Genomic DNA, 20202 nt, shown 5'->3' on the forward strand with positions numbered 1-20202 from the left:
CTAGAAAGATTTTCTTTACCTTGTTGTGGTTTGTAGTTTCTTCTGCTCAATCTCAATCACTATGATCTCATCTTACTTATTTTCTTCCAGAAATTTCTACACATTTCTGATTCACTAGTATTATCTTGTCCCATTGCTAACATTGTTATAATACTTTTTCTTTTTTTTTTTTTAAGTGAGATGGGTGCGGGAAAGGACAGACAGACAGGAAGGAAGAGAGATGAGAAGCATCAACTTGTAGTTGTGGCACCTTGGTTGTTCATTGATTGCTTTCTTATATGTGCTTTGACCAGGGACTGCAGCTCCACCAGTTACCCCTTCCTCAAGTCAGCGACCTTTAGGCTCAAGCCAGTGACCTTGAGCTTCAAGCCAGCGACCTTTAGGCTCAGGCCAGTGACCATGAGATCATGTCTATTATCCCACACTCAAGCTAGCAAATACACACTCAAGCCGGTGAGCCCACACTCAAACTGGTGACCTCGGGTTTTGAACCTGGGTCCTCATCATCCCAAGTCCACACTCTATCCACTGCTCCACCACCTGGTCAGGCAGCCTTGTTATAATTTTATATTTTTATTTGTATATGTATGTCATTTCAATAGTATTTTAAAGGAAATAGAAAATAAGTATGTTTACTCACCCATCCATCTTTTATTGGAAATATAAATCTATCTCATTAGACCTGCCATCAAATAGAGGTTTATAAATGATGGCAACTTAGTTCAGAGAATAGTGATGGAAATGTGTAAATGCTCTGTTTTTATACACTAGATCAAAATTCTAATTCTAGATGTGAATTGGGTGATCAATCAAGCAAACAAACATAAAAATTATACTAAAAATAGTAATACTTTTCATCTTCAAAATGTCATTTTTCTCATTTTTCAAAAGTGAGAATCATACAGCTTTTCACTCACAAACTTGCCTTCATTTATGTGTAGGAGTTTTAATGATAAGCAGGGTGGAAGAATGTTTCCACCTGGGTAAGGACAAGAACAGTAGCCAGAAATGGGAGTGTGTTTATGGAGAGCAATTATTCACATTAATCCTGCCAGCATCAGTTTTTCTTTTCAAATAAATTTTTATTAATTTTAATTTATTGTGTTAACATGGATTCCAGTGTCCCACTCAATATAACACCCTCACCACCCCACCCACATAGAAGGCACAATATTAAGATGATTCTATCAAACTATCTAGGTATTTCTACATGTAAATAATTTATATATATATATGTATTTTTAAAAAAGATACCTGTGTGAAATCAATAGTCTTTTTACTGCATTGTCATAATTCTTTTTTTCTTTTTTATTGTTTAAGTTTATATTTAATATATATTACTATACTACTTTAACATAAATTTGCTATCATTATCAGATATATCTGAGATTATATCAGGTGATTTAGTTATAATTCCTATACCAGTTTTTCTTCCTATAAATCTATTTGTCAATATTTTAGGCATACTTTAGTTTTTGAATTATAAAAGTATTGAGCTCTTTTTTTTATTTCTCAATTTACCTACTGAGTGACACCTAATATATGACAATTAATTTTAAATGTTGAATTGAAATAATTCACTGGACATCAATATCCATACTATAAATTGAATAAGAATGTGCATGTGAGTAAAATCATTAAATTTTATCATCATTGACATATGAAATAAAGAGAACTCTTCTTCATAGGTTGATTGAATATATATTATACTGTTCAGCAACAATATACCATTTTCCAGTTTTCCTACTTTGGGATGTCATGATGAAAGTCTGAGTTTAACTTACACTACACTGTAGATAAAGAATCCCCAAAATGTGAACCTTGGAGCTTATAAACACCCTATCTTTCTCCCTTCCTGAGTGAGAGAGAAGAAATATTGCTTTCTACTATAAACAAATTCTTGGAAACAAAAGAGGAGGAATCCTGGGTTTTTACCCTTTGGAATATTATAAATTGTCTATAATGGGAAGGGTGAGTGTCAATGATGTGTCACTGAGTTTGCAATCCAGGCTTTTATATTTTTAAAATTTAAACACTTATTTCAAGGAATGTACAACTTTCTAGAATATTCACTGTCTAGGCTTGTCTCTTACTCAAGTTCCAAGTGTCAGTAAAGTTTGCCCAGGAATGTCTATCAGTATAAAGTATTATCTAGACTGCATATAGAAATATGCTATAAGATATCTCAGGGTAATATATGAGTATAAAAATGTTTCTGTACTGTCCCACAGATTGATTGTTTTTGTTCTTATGTTTTTTGTGTGTTTTCTTAAGTGAGTAGGTACTAGAACATTGATGGAAATGCCCAATGAAAAGAGAGAAACTGATAATTCATGAGAATATTAGTTCAGTTGCTAGAATTAATTTCTGGAGGAGTCACAAATTAATGGATTACAAAACAAAGGTGGAAGGACTAAACTAATTAAAGCAGTTAATGTCCTAATTAATTGGGAAAATCTCTTCTTCCCCTAATTTTTTAATCACTTTTTTAACCACTTCAAGTTTCTGTCTCAAGCATTTCACTAACATCTTTAAAATGTTGTTAAATTTACAACTCAAATTATTTATCTCTTGTTTCCCCAGCCCCTTTCAATCTGAATTCTGACTGTGCAGTTCCTCTGAAGCTGTTTCTTTTGAAATAACTAGGGATTTAGGAAAATTGATTTCCAAACTTTTTTTCCTTTAGTGTTCATTCCCTATCTACAAAATTTAATTTGTTACCAAGAGAGTCTTTATTGTAATCTTTTTTTCCTTTTCTTCCAATAATGCCATATTGTTCTGATTCCATTAATTTTCTCATTTCAATTTACCAGGCCTGTTTGATTTGCTCTATTCCTGTTCCCCTCTAAAAAGTGTAAGAGTTATCCATACTTGTACTTTACTCTCTATTCTAACTGCACATTTTTTTCTTAGCTATTTTCAGCAGTCCCTACATTCAACACTCATCTCTATAACCTAACTAGCTTCAGTCACTCTTTTCCTCCTAATCACCATTTTTCTAGTTTAAGGACCTATGAGAAAATCCTTTACCTGCTTGCTAAAGAATATTCTCATGATCATATATTACACAAAATATATGCTGGAAAAAAATTTCTGCAAGCAAACATTCACTCTCTTCTTAGAAAATTATGACATATATGTCAGATTAAAATGCAGAGAAGTCCTCTAAAATAATCATTTTAATTAGGTCAGATATTTCAACAATTGTTTCACCACAGTCACTTCTTTTTTTTTTTCCTCATAAAAGTTTACTAATGATCACAAGAAATTTGGCTTCTCAGGAAACACTGCAGGATAGTATTCCAAGTGAAGTCGAATTTTTTTTTTTTTTTAATTCAGTGAGAAGAGGCGAGGCAGAGACATAGACACCTGCATGCACTCCTACTGGAATGCACCTGACCAGCCCACTAGAGGGTGCTGTTCTGCCCATCTGGGGCATTGCTCTTTTGCTCAGCAACCGAACTCTTCTTAACACTTGAGGCGCAGGCCATGGAGCCATCCTCAGTTCCCCGGACCAATTAGCTCCAATAGAGCCATGGCTCCAGGACAGGAAGAGAGAGAAAGAGAGAGAAGTGAGAAGGGGAAGGGCAGAGAAGATTGTTGATTATCCTGTGTGCCCTGACCGGTAGGTAGTTGAACTTGAGAAATCCACATGCCTGGCCCTTGCTCTACCACTCAGCCAACGGACCAGGGCCTGGTTTTGCAAATTCAACAAATCCGAAACGGAATTAAATTGAGCATGCCTTCTAGTGGCTCCCCAAAGCTTTAGTAACCTTGTTGCAAAAATATGGGAATACCTCTAATCACTCAACAAAATTGATTAATTCTATTTAAAAAGGCTTCATACAGTCGCCCCCTTCCCTCTAATTGCCATGCATATTACCCTTCTAGCAGACTCCTTTTCATTCTCAAACAAATTTTCAAAACTGTATTTCTAGTTCGTTTTCTCATTTTTCTAGATATAAACAATGGTGAAATTTACACATTTAAAATCTTCACTGATAAAGTTACTGCAATAAAGGCATAGACATCTCTCTTTCTGACATTTATAAAAATCCTTCGATACCTGACTTTAATCACTTGAATGAGAAAGAATTTATTCTTCACAGGAGTGTTATACCAGATTGCTATTTAGGATACTTCAAACCTTAGAATATTTTGATTATCTTCATGAGTTAATTTGTATATTCAGTAAATTTTTGGGGTGTTCTATAAATGTCAGTATTCATGACATTTAATGAGAATACACATAAATACATCAGAATCAGGCCACTATACTTGTGCATGCATGTGTCTGTCTGGGTGTATGTGTGTATGTTATTATATGTGCCTGTTCTCACCATGTCATAGTGGTTCTCAGATTAGTCTGGGGGAAATTTACTTAATGGAACTTACCAAAGAATTGTAAAAAAAAAAAAGGTAAAAATCCTATATACTGGGAGCTCTTATATTAAATAAAACATAATATATGTATGTGACTATAATAAACAACTACATAAGACCTGAATTAAGATGTTTGCACAGGACATGTATGTCGTGTTTACTGCTCCTGGTCTCATGAGTACAATCCCATCTGTCCACACATACCCATTTATTGCTGGAGTAGGTCCTATTTATTGTTCTACCTTTTAACTCCCTTAAGACTGTGTTTGATGAGGTGTTATAACACAGTGATTTATGCATCATGATCTGCAATCACACAGCATGGATTCAAGCTCTGACTCTCCCAAGTATTAATCTTACATTAAGTAAAATATGTTTTTAAAACTATTTCCAGCACTGGCCAATGGCTCAGGAAATAGAGCGTGGGCCCGGCGTGGACATTCCACTTTGTTTCCGGGTCAGGGTGCACAGGAGAAGCAACCATCTGCTTCACCACCCCTTTCCCCTTCTCTCCCCTCCTCTTATAACCAGTGGCTCCAATGGTTTGAATGTGTCCCTGTGTGCTGAGTATAGCTCCCTGGTCCAGTGTGGGTCAGCCTCAAGTGCTAAAAATAGCTGGGTTGCAAGCATGGCCACAGGTGGGCAGAGCATTGGTCCCAGACAGGGCTGCCAGGTGGAACCCGGTTGAAGCACATGCATCAGTCTGTCTTTTTATCTCCCCTCCTCTAATCTTAAAAAATAAATAAATAAAAATTATATATATATATTTACCTGAGAAATGGTGACTAATACTCTTACATTAAGAGTTGTAAAAATTAGCCTGACTGGGTGGTGGCACGGTAGATAGAGAGTCAGACTGGGACACAGAGGACCCAGATTCAAAACCCCCAGGTTGCAGGCTTGAGCGAGGGCTCATCTGGCTTGAGCAAGGGACCACCCTCTCTGCTGTAGCCCCTCAGTCACATATGAGAAAGCAATCGGAGAACAGCTAAGGTGCTGCATCTCGTCTCTCTCCTTTCCTGTCTGTCTGTTCCTATCTGCCCCTCTCTCTGTCTCTCAATGTCTCTATCATAAAAAGAAAAAAAAAAGAAAGACTTGTAAAAATTAGACTAATGTGACTGGTATATAATAAGAGCTTGCAATAAATGTTACTATTTGTTAGTATTTATTATCATTCCTCAGGCCTTTATCTCTCAAATAGATATGGACTTTGTTTAGTTAATTTGTGTGTTTAACCTGTAGCTCAGTCAGCCCACAAATTCCTTTAAGGCAGTATATTAGTTTTCTATTGCTCCTATAACAATTATAACAGACACCTTGGCTAAAAAAACAACAGAACTTAATTCTGTTAAATAATATTCATTGTTAAGTTCATAGAACATTTCTTAAAGTCAGAAATTCCAAATTGGTTTTAGCACAGTAAAATCACCTTGTGGGCAAGGCTGCGTTCCTTCTGGAAGCTCTAGGAAGAAAACTGCCTTTTCCACCTTCTAGCGGCCACTAGCATCCCTTACCTCATGGCTCTTTATCTTCAGAGCCACCAAATTTCTTCTTCTGATTTGGACTCCTTTCATTCATAGGGATCCTTGTGATTACATTGGGACCAACTGGATAATCCAGGGAAATCCTAGTTCATAATCTTTCATTTAATCACATCTGCAAAGTCCCTTTTACTGTGTAAAATATTCACAGGTTTCAGAATTAGGAAGTAGACATCTTTGATGGCCATTATTCTGTCTACCATGGGCAAGTTCTATAGGTTTTATTTTCATTTAATTGTGTTTCTACCATATTTTTTTATATCTTCGGTATCTGAATGATACAATGAATGTCTGTTGAGTAGATAAATCAATTAATGGAAATATGAATAAATTAAAAATAGGGAATTTAAAAAAAATACTTTTTTCCTACTCTACTGCTGATACTACTTAATTATTTAAAGCAGAACTTCTTACACTCCACTAGAGTAGCAGTAATGCATGGAAGATTTAGCTATCTATTATAAAAAAGCTTGCCTATGTATAATACATCAGCTTGGGAAGCAGCCCTAACATGAGGTGTGCTTTAGGACATCTTTAAAGCAACTTGTGAACTTGACTTCCATTCACTGATGTATTGTAGTTGCAATGGTAAGACTGTTTTAGATGAGTGACAATTGTCAGGAGTGTTTCTTTGAGTACAGTGACTGCTAGAGTTTGCACCAGGAATTATAGTCATGTTTAGAAAGTTCTAAGTTGTGATTTTAACTTGAACACTATTTAACTTTCCAGCATGACAAAAGTTTTTCTGTGTTAACTTAAAAAGGACACTTATCTTTAAATTCATGGAGGCTTAATTGAATATGTTTCATAAACTTCTCAGCATAGATGCTGGTGACTTACATAGATTGTACTGTTCTTTATATAGCAAAATCCTGCTTTAAGGTAAGAAAGCTTTCCATGTGAATGTTTTTATTTACGAACAGCTCAGAGCTGTTATTCAATATTCAATTTTAAAGATTTTACAAAGCACAGTGGAATTTAGTTTATCCATTTAAACTTTAATCATGGCAAAGCAGTGCATAGATAATGATTTATTGCTTCAGGATAGAACCATGAAATGACATAAGAAAATTCACGTCTTGATTGAAATATGAGTATTTATGAAGTTATTATGTTTAATTAACTTAAGAGTAGCACCCTTAGAGTTTTCAGTGCCATGTTTCTGTATTCAGTTGCATTGCAGACTGTCATACTGAAGATTGCTGTCTCCGTCAGTTTGCTCTGCTGCAGGCAGAAAATTCTGTGTATGACATTTTTGTCAACTATGTTTTCTTTACAGGTATTTTTTTTCCTCTTCTTTTCCAAGTGAGAGGAGGGGAGATAGAGAGCCAGACTCCCTCATGCACCCTGACTGGGATCCACCTGGCAACCCCCATTTGGAGCCAGTCACTGCCCATGTAGCGCCATGTTCCCAATAGAACTACTTTTAGCTGCTGAGGCAGAGGCTCCACAGAGCCATCTTTAGTGCCTGGGGCTGATGCACTGAAAGGAATCGAGCCATGGCTGCAAGAGGAGGAGAGAGAGAAAGAGAGGGGGAGGGAGAGGGGAGAGATGGAGAGGGGGAGAATCAGATGGTCACTTCTCCTTTGTGCCCTGACCACCAGGAACTGACCCAGAACATCCACATGCTGGGCTGACACTCTGCCACTGAGCCAACCGGCCAGGGCCAAATTACGTTTGAAGTTTAAAACTTTTAAAATCAACTACATTTATTTGTTTCAAAGAGCACTCCCTATATTATGATACTGATTATGATATTTTCTGAGATATTTGAAATAAAAAAAAATACCTTCAATGTAAGTCTTACCAACATTCAAACCTGTCTTTAGATGCCTTATTTGGAATGTAAACATTTTGGAAAATATCTATTTGTAATCACAAAGGAAAGAAATACTAAGATTTGGATTTTGTTTTGTTTGTTTTTAGTTAATGTCTACTGGGAACAGTGATAGAATAATAGAGGTGCCAAGAGTATTTTTAAGCAGACCCAGGGGCTAACCTTAAATTCCTAAAACAAAAGGACAAAAATATCTGTTGAAAAATTGTGAAATGTACCCTAAGGTGAGACATTCTGGGGACTGGCACTGTTACAGAACAAGAAGAAAGAATATATAAATCTAACAAAAAAAACTCTTTTATTCAACTCAGATGGAAGTTAATGAGTGAACAAACCCCACAGTTACCTCCACACAGTCCCAGTTTATACCTGTAGCCTCATGCAATTATTGTAGCCCCTCCTGATACTCTCAAAGTGTCCCAGTGAGAGTGACAAATGATATAATCACATAAAACTTATAGACCTAATCCTTTAGATCCCAAAGGACCTTTCACTATGGAAAAGAAATTACTCCCTAAACTAAAAGGATTGCCAGAATCTGAGCATCTTTTGCTCTTCTATTGTAATAAAAAGTCATCAAGTTTGAAGTCCAGTCTTTGAGAACTGATGTATTTGATGTGTATATTGCTTGGTCCTGTCTGCGACAGTTTTATTAAATTGGTGTAATTTTCTTTGGCAGAAAAGTGGATGTATCAAATTTCAAAGCCAAATCTCTTGAGAACCCTAAACTAACAATTGCAATATGAGAAGCTTATCAAACATTTAAATTTTATGTTATGGGTTGTTGTGCTTAATGGAATTTTTTCAAGATTTAAAAATTCTGGAGGAGACTGAAGCATGAGACATATGCTTATAAATTAGTATTGCAAGGGGACGTACAAACCCCAGTGTTAAAATTATGATGTACCTGTGTTTGCTTTCCATGAATGTTTCTGTCTTGATGTGCTTAGTATAATTTAGTAAGGGGTAGAACTTTTAATGAAATGACTTAGAGGAGTTAATTATCATTAGTAGAAATAAAATTAAAACAGAAGAATTTAATGTTTTTGTTTTATATCTGAGTCATATTTTAATATAATGGGCTTTGAGGAAAAGAGGGATAGAAGACATTGTGGCATGACAAATAACCATCATTCTAATATCTAGTTGTAGCTCCAGTCAAAGTCTTGGAAGAAAATAGAGTCAGCATCCAAGTTGAGTATTTTGAAGAAAGTTTAATAAGGGAGCTCTTTTAAAAAGGTATATAGGAAAGTGCTTCAGGTGTAGAAAAACCACAAGGCCAATGAAACACCTTGAGGCCAGTAACAGAAGAGCTAAACTCCCCAGCCTCCCAGGGAGGAACCCAAGGTAATAAGGAGTTAGACTTTACTTTTCCTTCTCCTTCCAGGCTACTGCTGGCACTCCCCATTGACCTAAATCAATAGGGCATGAGTAGGTAAAGAACACTGACATAGTCCCTGCACACTTCAGCATCCCACGGCTGAGATCATTGTGGAAGAGAATGCAGAGTAACTCTCTACAAGAAAATATAAGACAGCCACCATAACTGTCATTATCCTCACCATGACTAAGTTATTTCAACTTACATGCTATATTCAAAGTAATGGTTATATATTATCTAGCAATATGTACAATGACATAAAATAATGTGTTTCCCCTTCATTTAATAGAGAAAACTCAAGCAATTTAAGTAAATCTCTAAGGACTGTCAATCAAATAAGTGGAAGAACTTTTATAAAATCCACGTCTGTTTAAAGACCCTAATAAGTTCATCACAGTATTCTTTTAAAGAGAAGATTCCTTAAAATATTGGACATGAATTCCTAGTACAAGGAACAATGGAGAAACCATATAAAGAATACAGTGCAGAGTATGATACGTTGTGAGATATACATAGAACATAAGAGCTAGTTTGGCTAACAGAAAATGACACATAGTGAATATATATTGAACTTAAGCTTGTATAACGTTTTTCTGACATTGACTTTCCTACTGAAATGAATTTAGCAAATCAAAGAATATACAACTAGTTAAAAACAGCCCTGGTTGGTTGTTTGGAGCATCATTCTGAAGTGCAGAGGTTGCCGGTTTGATCTCTGGTCAGGACACATACAGGAACACATCGATGTTCCTCTCTCTCTCTCTCTCTCTCTCTCTCTCTCTCTCTCTTTCTCTCTCTCTCTCTCTCTCTCTCTCTCTCCCTTCTTCTCTCTAAACTTGATAAAATAAACATTAAAAAATAAAGCTAGTTAAAAACAAAGACAAACACCTTGTAAGACTAATATAGAATGAGTTACTCCAAAATCACAATCAATACAATTAGAAGGTAGAAGAAATTGAGGAGAGCTGCATGAGCGGGGTTGTGTGATAAAAAGCAATAGGAAATGATGTTAACTGTTCCTCTCTGGTGGAAAATTCAAGTGTTAAGAATCAATGCACACTAAATACTCCTCCTCTAAAGCAGTACTTCTTAGAACTAGATATGGGAAAATGAAACTCCTAAAATATTTTCATCTGTTTAATAATATGATGAGAAATGCCTTCTCTGAACCTCTGTTACCCAAAATTCCTAATGGGTTTTCTTCCTCACTGCCAGGTCTAGAATATTTGAGTAGGATTTGTTGACAGAGACGGTCATAACAAATGAGAAGTACAAGAATATTTTCAAATCAATCACTGGTACGCTATGGTCCAGATCCCCGTATCGTTGACACCAGTAGCAGCACGCAGTCCTCGGATGACTGGTGGCCTTGGCCTTCCTTCCACAGAGTTGCATCCTCTAATCCTGTGAAGTTCACTTCTTTATACTGTACCTCATTTCTAAAACAGATTTTATGTTTTTCAATAGCTGCATATTGATATCATTAAGGAACTGACATTTACAATATTTAGCTCATACTATGCAAGACACTGTCCAATGCTTTTTTGTGTATTAACTTTTATATGTATTTACACCACCAAATATGTTCAATTCGCCGATGAGGAGCAACTCAGACATAAACATGGTAAATTGTTGAAAATCAGCCTGTTGGTAATTGTGGGACATGGCATTAAAACACATTCTCTCCGGCATCAGAAAAATTCTGTTTAACATGGTACATAATATATGTAAAACTAAAATAAGCCTTCAAGCAGGGCTTCTTGTTGCTGCATAGTATTAATGGGACCCTAACGCCTACTTCTTTGTTGCAGGCATACTCAGGCAGCTCTAGATAGGCAAGCTCAAATTCATTTCTACATTCAGGCTAATGGAGAGAACCAGAAAGTATCTATATATAACTTTGGATTCATATGGTTTATCCACAGACTTAAGCATAACTGTCTATTCTTTAAGAACAAATTGGCACTGGATTTTTGTAATGACATAAGCTCTGATGAGAGCATAATTTTCTAGGACTTATTTTGTGGGTTTACCCATAAAAAATGTTTGATTATAAAAGAAATACTAGTGATAGTCTATCTATTAAAAAATTGCCACTTTTGTGACTTGAAGCAGAGAAACAACTTAAAGTACAGCAAGCTAATAAAGCAGCATTGATGTGTTGGGTTTGGAGTACTTTGAATCTTGGAGTCAGATTTGCTTAGAAAATCGAGAAGAAACTGGATTGATTTGAGAAGAGTACTTCAGTCTAATGATCAGGATAGAAACAGTGCAGAAATAAAAACAAAATTAAACAAGTCAGACTGATTGAATTGGAGGAAGAGAGATATTCTTAAGAAAAAGGTTGAGATCTTAGAGGACAGATTAGATCTATCTAAGAGGAACATGATATCTTAAAGGTCAGCGTACACTGATAAGTACTGGTATAAAACTGCTCTTTAAAAAGCTATTAAAAGAAAGAAGTATTTTAAATGCAATTGAGAAAATGTGACTGACACCCACAGAACTATAGCAAGGAAAAACAAAATACCCCAGAGTAGACAAAAATTATTCCTCAAAAGGGAATCAGTGTTCAGGGAACCATTGAAAGATACCTCTGAAAGCTATGGTTTGGGGATTGATAATAAGAATATTGGAAAATTACCCATTAAAAATTAGTACAAACAGACCCTGGCTGGTTGGCTCAGTGGTAGAGCGTCGGCCTGGCGTGCAGAAGTCCCGGGTTCGATTCCCGGCCAGGGCACACAGGAGAGGCGCCCATCTGCCTTTCCACCCCTCCCTCTCTCCTTCCTCTCTGTCTCTCTCTTCCCCTCCCACAGCTGAGGCTCCATTGGAGCAAAGATGGCCCGGGCGCTGGGGATGGCTCCTTGGCCTCTGCCCCAGGTGCTAGAGTGGCTCTGGTCGCATCGGAGCGACGCCCTGGAGGGGCAGACCGTCGCCCCCTGGTGGGCAGAGCGTCACCCCCTGGTGAGCACGCCGGGTGGATCCCGGTCGGGCGCATGCGGGAGTCTGTCTGACTGTCTCTCCCCGTTTCTAGCTTCGGGGGAATACAGAAAAAAAAAATTAGTACAAACATACTTAGAAGTTAGAAATTCTAGGCATATTTGAGAGAGGAATGCCCGAACATTGGAAAAGAGTCGCTGTAGGCAGGTTGATGGCGTATTTACCTGTACCCTGGGGAATGTGTCTGAGCTAAGACACGGCAAAAATATTAATAGCACTTAATGACTATGTCAGAATTAGACACTCAGCTAAATAGAAAATACTTCCTAACTAGAATTATACAAGTCATGAAAGTACAAGTAATCTGCATTTATTAGATGAGTTTGGCGTCAAAAGATGGTAACTTCTGAAGCTCTGAAGGAATCATGCCCATTTCAGTGAGAGACTTCAGGGACAGTGATTAGAAAACTCTCAGCTGTGCCCAGATGTTGACATATCCCCTTAGGCATGTGACTTGCAGGAACTTAGGGCCTGCAGCAGTCTGCCTTTTTTCCTCCACCCATGCTCTCCCCCAAAGTGCCAACATGGCTCACTCTCCCAAGTAACCTACCTCAAATTGTGCTTAAATAGTATACTTTTTTTTAATGAGGCTTACTCTAGACATTCTATTTAAAACTATCATCTGTAATCCCTAATTCCTAACTCCAAACTATTCCTTAACATATATCTTTTTTTCCAATAACACATTCAAACATTTCATATAACTTAATTATCTTATGTCATATTCTCTATAAATTCACAAGAGCATGGACATATGATATATTTTATTTACTAATATATCCTAAGAATTTTTAGAAAAGTGACTGTCACAGGAGACAATAAATATTTTTTTTAATGGATAAATGTAGTGCTAATGACACTTGGAATAAAACTAATCCAACTTCTGGGACTCAGCAAGAACCACACAATTCCAGAGAGATAATTTCTAACTCCTACCAGGTATCAAGAATCCCCTCAACGAAAAATTAACAGATTAAGAGAATTAGGAAGATGATTTTAAGATTGAAATTAAGACTTTAGAATTTTAGTCAGTAATTCACAAGTAGAAGAGGATTTCATTTTGAATTTTAACACATTGAATCTTTAACACCATTACAAGCAGGTTTAGTCTTTGACTTTTAATTTCTCTCTAAAAAGTAATAGAAACTTTGTGTTAAATTTGAAGGCCTTTCTGTAGTTAGCATGTATTTATTGTTGAAGCATACTTGTAAATCTTATTACTGAAGTATCTTGATGTTATTTGTGTTCATTGAGTTTGTTCTAATTGATTTGAATATCAAATAGTGTGGCTGCACTTAACCTGGCATGCAAAATAGAACAAGAAGCTGACAGTGTAAATTGAACTCAGAGTTAGTTAATGAATGTATTGTTTTAATTAATTTCAGAATCTTGGGTAGACAGAATCTAAACTGAATATTGATGGTCTCAGAAAAATACCCAAAAGAGTATTTGCAGATGTTTGAAGAAACAGACTCATGAAATATTGCCATACTACTCAGGTAAACTTAATCCCTGGGGCTGAGGAAACTCCACAGTAGTCTTTAACCAGGAGTTCATTGTTAAGCCCAACATGTCAAGGGAAAAACTAAGACAGGACATGAGAACCTTTCTCCCCAGGCCTGATATTTTCTGTTTTAAACAGAGGCCTGGCCTCCTTCCACTTTTACTCACTCCTTTCCAAAGACATGTAGTAAACTGCCCTATTGATAAATCTGAGAAAAATAACTGGATGCACTGAGCTCAGCTTCGAACTTCTCTCTTGGAAGCTAACCAGCCCACAGAGAGTACGATACTTCTCTCTTTCTGCTCACAGGAGAACTTTTCAGGTCCAGCATGGCCATTTAGATAAATTTGCCTCATATGGGGATCTAGCCAGGAGTCCTATTTTATGATTAACTAAACTACACCCTACATATTAGTCTTCATTAATAAGAAAGAGGATATACTATATACTAGCCTCTCCCTTTATTCCCAGTTATTCAGTCTAAGGCAGGCAAATCCTGCCTTTTTTTTTTTTTTTTTTTTTTTTTTACAGAGACAGAGAGAGGGACAGATAGGGACAGACAGACAGGAATGAAGAGAGATGAGAAGCATCAATCATTAGTTTTTTGTTGTGATACCTTAGTTGTTCATTGATTGCTTTCTCATATGTGCCTTGATCGTGGGGCTACAGCAGACTGAGCAACACCTTGCTCAATCAAGCCAGCCACCTTGGGTCCAAGCTGGTGAGCTTTGCTCAAACCAGATGAGCCTGCTCTCAAGCTGGCGACCTCGGGGTATCAAACCTGGGTCCTCTACATCTCAGTCCGATGCTCTATTCACTGCGCCACCGCCAGGTCAGGCAAAATCCTGCTATTTATTGTCCGCTCTCTTGATAAAGCCAACAAATATGTTTTTTGCTGATATCTGCTTTGGTGAGATTTCCTCATTTTAAGACTTATGGTGGTAAGGAAAATTTTTTTTGGCTTTTTTCTATATTGTTATGTACTATAAGAGCATCCTGGATCTTATTTCCTTTACTCTGGTAGAGCCTTTTTAACTCCAGCCACTCCACTCACGGCCAGCTCAGTGGGATGATGCCTCTCTCCACTAGGGCCAGAAGGTTGGGGCCAGGCTGCTTCACTCCTACCAGCATTGTTTCATTGACAGTGAAAGTCTAAGTAAAAGCTTTTCATTTAGTGGTTGCGTAACAATATAATGAAATCCCAACTCAACAAAGAAAGGTGAAATGTTCACTTTCTAAAGTAATTTAAATGTTCTGTATTGCTAAGTCTTTTTTTTTTTTTTTACCAAAACTTCTTGCAGTCCTTTAGAAAAAAAAAGGCTACATTTTTATACATGAAAAGGAATATAACTCCTTGAAACTATTTTCTTGTCCTCATGCAATGCCCTACTTCTAAATCTATTATTCTGCAGTATTATCTATTCTTTGGCCTTCAGGTAATGTAATTTCAAGGGATTTGTACTTCTCTACTATAGGTCATTTGAAAATATTTGGGAACACATTGGTTGTTAAAATGACTAGGGAACAGTACTGCTATTTTTGGTGGACTGGAGGATGCTAATTATACCACAATAGGAAAGACACTCCCATTCAAATGTCAAAAGCATCCCAATTAATTAAAATGGAGAAGTTTGTTTCAAGTTTGAACTATTCTGATCAGTACTGTGTTGATCATTGTTACACACATCTTTTTCTGTCTTTGTGTACAACAGTAAATGGCTGGGATGTATACACTATGCTTTTGTAAGCTTTTGTAGATATTATTGATCAATTTTTATAATTGGTTGTATAATATTTATATTTTCATGAGCAGTGTTTGAATATTCCAGGAGGTCTACTGGCATCTTTCCACTTGGTATTTTAATATTTTTACTTTTATTTTTTTGGCTTAGCTGTATTGTTAAGTGTGTGGTGTTACTCTGGCTGGAATTTGATTTAGCCAATGACTACTATGGTTGACGAAATGTTAACAAGGTTTTGGGAACTCGCCTTCAACCTACTTTAAAATAGCTGTGCAAAATTATCTTCCAAATTTATATCCTGCCTTTTTACTCTTTATATTCTACTGTTTTATGAACCAAAAATTGACAATTTACTATTTTATTTTATTTTTCAGATGAAAGAATTATATTTAACTTTGTTAAATACATTCGAATATATATTTTTTAATTACCCTTGTGACTTTGACTTGTAGGTTATTTAAAAGTAAGTTATTTATATTCCATTTGTCTCTGGGGAATTTCCATGTCTTTCTTCTATTGACTTTTACTTTATTCTCTTGGGATCAGAGAAAAGACTTTTATGGATTTTCCTCCAGCTTTACTGAAGTATATATAACTAGTGAATAAAGTTGTATTAACTTAAGTATAGAACATGATGATTTGCTCTCTCTATATATATATATATATATATATATATATATATATATATATATATTTGAAATGATTATCACAGTAAAATTAACACATCCTTGACATCACAGTTTATCTTTATTTGTGTGCATATTGTGAAAGGCCTAAGATCTACCCTCTTATAATATTAAAATATTTAACACAATATTTTTTACTATAGTCACCATGCTTTACATTATCTCCTGAAGTTATTATTTTTTTTTCTTTTTCAAGTGAGAGGAGGGGAGACAGAGAGAAAGACCTCTCCATGCACCCTGACCAGGATCCACCTGTCAACCCCCATCTGGGACAGATGGCCTGCCCATCTGGGGCCATGTTCACAACCGAGCTATTTTTAGCACCTGTTGTGGAGGCTACACAGAGCTATCCTCAGAGTCCAGGGCTAGTACCCTTGAACCAACTGAGCCATTACTGTGGGAAAGTGAGGGAGAGAGAGAGAGAGAGAGAGAGTAGGAGGGGATGGAGAAGCAGATGGTCGCTTCTCCTATGTGTCCTGACAGGGAATCAAACCTGGGACATCCACACACCAGACCAGTGCTCTACCACTGATCCAATAGCCCAAGGCCAGTTATCCCTCTCATAACTGGAAGTTTGTACACTCCAATCAGCATTTTACTATTTACCTCACAGATAGCTTCTGATAACCACTTTTCTAGTCTCTATGAGTTTCATTTGTTTTAAGTTTCCACACATAAATGAGATTTTTTTTTCTGTGTCTGATTTAGCATAATGTCCTTCAGATTCTGAATAAACTGATTTTTCTCCCTCTCATGATTGAATAATATCTCATTGCACACACACACATATATAAAACACACATCTTCTTTATCCATTTTATCCTATGAAGAACACTTACGTTGTTGCCATATATTGGCTGTTGTGACTAATGATTCAGTGAACTTGGGAGTGCAGATATCTCTTCAATAAATTCATTTTGTAGAGCGTCGGCCTGGCGTGCGGGGGACCCGGGTTCGATTCACGGCCAGGGCACATAGGAGAAGCGCCCATTTGCTTCTCCACCCCCCCCTTCCTCTCTGTCTCTCTCTTCCCCTCCCACAGCCAAGGCTCCATTGGAGCAAAGATGGCCCGGGCTCTGGGGATGGCTCCTTGGCCTCTGCCCCAGGCGCTAGAGTGGCTCTGGTCTCGGCAGAGCGACACCCCGGAGGGGCAGAGCGTTGCCCCTGGTGGGCGTGCCGGGTGGATCCCAGTCGGGCACATGCGGGAGTCTGTCTGACTGTCTCTCCCCGTTTCTAGCTTCAGAAAAATACAAAAAAAAAAAATTAATAAATTCATTTTGTTTCATTCAGATATATATATATATATGTGTGTGTGTGTGTGTGTGTGTGTGTGTGTGTGTGTGTGTGTGTATATATATATATATATGGGACTGCAGGAATAGATAGTAGTTCTATTTTTAATTTGGAGAAAACTTTATGGATTTCCATAATGTCTGTACTGATTTCCATTCTCAGAACAGTATACAGGGATCCCTTCGTCTACATTCCCTGCAACACTTTTGTTAATGACCACAGTAACAGGTTTACAGTGGTAGCTCATTTTAGTTTTGATTTGCATTGCTTTGATAATTTAGGGAGCAACTTTTCATGTATGTTTTGGGCATATAAATATCTTTTTCTAAAGGAAAATGTCTGTTCTATACATTACCATTTTTTTTTTTTTACATTACCAATTTTTAAATTAGACTGTGGGCTTTATTATTATTTTTTTATTTGGTTGTATGGGTATATGATATAGTTGGAATTTTAACCCCTTATCAGATATATGCTTTACAAATATGTTCTCCTATTCCTAAGGTGCCACCTTATTTTGATGTTTGTTTCCCTTATTATGCATATTTTTAGTCAGACCTGGTGGCTCACTTTGTAATTGTGATCTACAGAATTGTAAGGTAATAAATATATGTTATGCTAAGTTTTTTTTTTTTTGTATTTTTCTGAATTTGGAAACAGGGAGGCAGTCAGACAGACTCCTGCATGCGCCTGACCAGAATCCACCTGGCACGCCCACCAGGGGACGATGCTCTGCCCATATGGGGTGTCGCTCTGTTGCAACCAGAGCCATTCTAGCGCCTGAGGTGGAGGACACAGAGCCATCCTCAGCACCCGGGCCAACTTTACTCCAATGGAGCCTTGGCTGCAGGAGGGGAAGAGAGAGACAGAGAGGAAGGAGAGGGTGAGGGGTGGAGAAGCAGATGGGTGCTTCTCCTGTGTACCCTGGCCAGGAATTGAACCCAGGACTCCTGCACGCCGATGCTCTACCACTGAATCAACTGGCCAGGGCCCTATGCTAAGATTTTGAACAATTGTTATAGCAGCAATAGGAAACTAATATGGCCATGATATTTAATATAAAAATCTTGAACACGATTCATTAGTGTATTTTTTAGTTTGATATTTTGATGTGATTGTAATGACGCTGTGATTATTTATTTTCTAAATATTCTTTCCTGTAAAATAGAAGTGCAATTATTTGACTATATTTATCTTTTTTCTAGTGACCTTATCAAATGTATTTATTATATTTTGATACATTATCTGCTGTTTCTCTTGGAGTTTCTATTTATATATTCTGTTAATTACAATTAGCATTTTATATATTTGTTTCTATGCTTACTAATTACTTTTCTTATTACGTAGTTTAGGAGCAAACTGAGTTGGAAAACTAGTAGAAGAGAATGCAAATAAAACATATTAGACATTTGTGAAATATAGGATAGTAGTTATTATAGTTATTTTATTTTCCATTTACAATTCTTTTTTTTTTTTTAATAATTTTATTTTTTTAATGGGGTGACATCAATAAATCAGGATACATATATTCAAAGATAACAAGTCCAAGTTATCTTGTCGTTCAATTATGTTGCATACCCACCACCCAAAGTTAGATTGTCCTCTGTCACCTTCTATCTTGTTTTCTTTGTGCCCCTCCCCACCCCCTATCCCTCTCCCATTCCCCCCTCCCCCCCGTAACCACCACACTCTTATCAATGTCTCTTAGTTTCACTATTATGTCCCACCTACGTATGGAATAATACAGTTCCTGTTTTTTTCTGATTTATTTATTTCGCTTCATATCATGTTATCAAAATCCCACCATTTTGCTGTAAATGTTCCGATGTCATCATTTCTTATGGCTGAGTAGTATTCCATAGTGTATATGTGCCAAATCTTCTTTATCCAGTCATCTATGGATGGGCTTTTTGGTTGTTTCCATGTCCTGGCCACTGTGAACAATGCTGCAATAAACATGGGGCTGCATGTGTCTTTACGTATCAATGTTTCTGAGTTTTTGGGATATATACCCAGTAGAGGGATTGCTGGGTCATAAGGTAGTTCTATTTTCAGTTTTTTGAGGAACCACCATACTTTCTTCCATAATGGTTGTACTACTTTACATTCCCACCAACAGTGGATGAGGGTTCCTTTTTCTCCACAGCCTCTCCAACATTTGCTATTACCTGACTTGCTAATAACAGCTAATCGAACAGGTGTGAGGTGGTATCTCATTGCCGTTTTGATTTGCATTTCTCTAATAGCTAAAGAAGATGAGCATCTTTTCATATATCTGTTGGCCATTTGTATTTCTTCCTGGGAGAAGTGTCTATTCATATCCTCTTCCCATTTTTTTATTGGATTGTTTGTTTGTTTGTTGTTGAGTTTTATGAGTTCTTTGTATATTTTGGATATTAGGCCCTTATCTGAGCTGTTGTTTGAAAAAATCATTTCCCATTTAGTTGGCTTTCTGTTTATTTTGTTATCAGTTTCTCTTGCTGAGCAAAAACTTCTTAGTCTGATGTAGTCCCATTCATTAATTTTTGCCTTCACTTCTCTTGCCATTGGAGTCAAATTCATAAAATGCTCTTTAAAACCCAGGTCCCTGAGTTGAGTACCTATGTCTTCTTCTATGTACTTAATTGTTTCAGGTCTTATGTTTAGATCTTTGATCCATTTTGAGTTAATTTTTGTACAGGGGGAGAGACTGTAGTCCAGTTTCATTCTTTTGCATGTGGCTTTCCAGTTTTCCCAGCACCATTTACTGAAGAGGCTTTCTTTTCTCCATTGTGTGTTGTTGGCCCCTTTATCAAAAATTATTTGACTATGTATATGTGGTTTTATTTCTGG

Source organism: Saccopteryx leptura, chromosome 3 (genome assembly GCF_036850995.1).
Source record: "Saccopteryx leptura isolate mSacLep1 chromosome 3, mSacLep1_pri_phased_curated, whole genome shotgun sequence".
Classification (NCBI taxonomy): Eukaryota; Metazoa; Chordata; class Mammalia; order Chiroptera; family Emballonuridae; genus Saccopteryx; species Saccopteryx leptura.